The following is a 2,946-nucleotide window of genomic DNA, read 5'->3' as shown; positions in this document are numbered from 1 at the left end:
ACATTTGAACATTTGAGATTCCTTCAATAAATAACAGGTTATCTTTGCAGATGAGACATAAAGACATCCCTTAAAAAAAGAAAGATAGAAAGAAAGAAAAGTGGCACTGTCCTTCTTTAACGCAGATACACCAAGGCTCTCCATCTAATCTGACTCAGCTTGAATCGATTTACAAGGAAGAATGGGCAAAGATTTCACTTTCTAGATGTGCAAAGCTGGTAGAGACATACCCCAAAAGACTTGAAGCTGTAATTGCAGCAAAAGAGGGTTCCACAAAATGTTGACTCAGTGACCCAACGTTTTGACCCCATGTTTTGACAGTTTAGTGGCTAATCCAAACCAGTTTATACAAGTTTAAATGTACGGTTTTAAAAAGAAGGTGTGGCTCCCAACCCCGCCCCTAAAGCCAACCGTCATTGGGGGATAAGTAGATTGCACTAAATTGTCTGAATGAGATCTTACAAATTCATATGAATTAGCCACTAAATCAAAAAAGATACGAATTGCTGTGAGATTGTGCTGGTTCTGGAGATGAACAAAGCTCTTAGGGGATTGGAATGAAATGAGGGTGAATGATTAACAACAGAATTTTCATTTTGGGGTGAACTAATAATTTAAATAGAAATGAGCTTCTGCTCCTCATGTTTGGTGTATATCATGTCTATTGTGCTTGTGTGACATCAGTTCATCATCATAACATTTCATTATGAACATGTATTCAACCCTTGTCAGTTTAAACACAAATCTGAAGCACACACGCAGTAAGACGGCTGTCTAATTGAAACTTAAGTCCCCTTTGGAATCTTTAATAGGAAAGTACACCCAAAAATTATCATTTCCTGTCAATTTACTCACCCCAAGGTCAGCCAAAGATGTAGGTGACTTTTTACTTCAAGCAGGGAAACAAATCTTGTCTATTGTATATATTAGATCTGTGACGGCAGTAATAAACAGTAATCTAAATCTACAAACTAGAAAACAAAAATAAAATCACTCACTCATTGCTTCTAATTGATTAAATGGGAATAAAAATACATGGTCCCACTTTATATTGTGCCCTAACTAATAAGTACTTACACAGGAATTAATAGTTTGTTACAATGTACTTATAGTGTAAATACATGTATTTACTGTGCACGCTTGATTAAATACATGTATGTAATTACATCTGTAATTAACTTTTGTCATTACATTTATAAATACACTGTTGACTAGAGCTGCATGATTCTGGCTAAAATGAGAATTGCAATTTTTTTGCTTAAAATAAAGATTTTCTCATGATTCTGTAGATGTAAAATAAAAGTATGGTAAAAACGAACATATGGCACAACATCGATAATAATAATATGTGTAGGTCTACTGGTTTCTATAAATAATTCTATTCTGCTTATAATAATTATGATGTTAAATTATTATGTTTGAGATATATGCTTGCAATCTGTTATATTAGACATTTATTTACTGGTAAAATCAGACATTTGCCATTATCAGATTATATTCAACAATATATAGGCTAGAGTAGTTATACTAACATTGTAAACATTTATTTTCATGCACAACTGTGGGTTCGCTATAAAGAAAAACATATCAAATGCTTGTCGTAATCATAACTCTAAAATGCGATATGATCATTTAAATGAAGTGCTCACTTTCGGTTTCATTTTGACTGCTAAGTGCTTGTTCATACTTTGCGGGCGGCTCCCAAACAATCACTCTGTGACACAAAGAGAATATTATTTACAACTGTATTACCTGTTACTCGCAACATATGCAGATTCTGTTCACTAAAAGTAGACGCGCGCACGTCTATCAATAAGCACTCCCATGATCAGCAGCTCACGTCACGTGTGATTTCCCGGCCGCGAAAACATCATTATATGAAGACAAAAATGACTTGGTGTCAGTGTCACTGAGCATCGTATGTGAAACAATGAAAAGACTCGTGCGGCCGCCTTTTCTTCTCTCCTGAACTTGAAAATATGATTGGCAGAATCGTAGAAATGCTGGATTAAGATTGTCTAGGAGGTCGAATCGAGATCGCGATCTTTTAACGATTAATTGTGCAGCTCTACTGTTGAACATCCCTTACACCTTAACCCACCCTTAAACCTACCCATACCACCAAACCTGTCCATAACCCAACCTCTATCCTAACTCAAAAGCACCACAAGTGTTCTCAAATACATTATAAACACAGTAAGTACATTGTATTTATTTTCTGATGCAAGTACATAGTAGTTAAGGACACTTAATATAAAGCGGGACCAAATACATTTCTTTATGACTGCAGTGGCTCTTCATCACCAGTCATGAGCAAGAACAGTGTATTTTCAGACATTGCATCTGCTTACTTTATTTATATAATGTAGTGGGTGGATTTTTTACTATTATAGGCTTGCTGTTTACACACACACACACAGACACATGAATGTTTAAACATGATGTGAAAGTGAATTCTGCATAATAGCCCGCCTTAAATATTGCATTCTGTAAGGCTTACACAGTCACAAAACATCTGAAGTACTGTTACTTCTTTAGTGAAAAACAGAGAAACTGCTTTTCCTCTTATTCTGTTAGTTTACAGTTCGAGCTACAAAAGATTGAACCCATTTAATTTGTGCTACTGGCCCACTACCACCAAACACAAGCTACCTCACTAATATAATAAATGAAAAGAGAACTACAGACATGCCATCAACAAAGGACATCAGCTTAAATTATTTCACCACAATCGTACTGTCAAATTGAAAATCTATGTATTCTCTCTGTGAAGTGATTCTATAAAATGTACAAAGATGACCTGAATTTGAATATCTCATGGGCAAACCAATTCAAATGCTTTCTATTGAAGAAATAAATAATAATCAGTGTTTTTTGAAGACAGTTAAATAATAAAAAGAAAGAAAACACCAACACTGTTGACAAATTACAGTCAATCCAAGCTAG

The sequence above is a fragment of the Danio rerio genome, chromosome 16 (genome assembly GCF_049306965.1).
Source record: "Danio rerio strain Tuebingen ecotype United States chromosome 16, GRCz12tu, whole genome shotgun sequence".
NCBI lineage: Eukaryota > Metazoa > Chordata > Actinopteri > Cypriniformes > Danionidae > Danio > Danio rerio.
Note: the sequence above shows the minus strand (reverse complement) of the source record.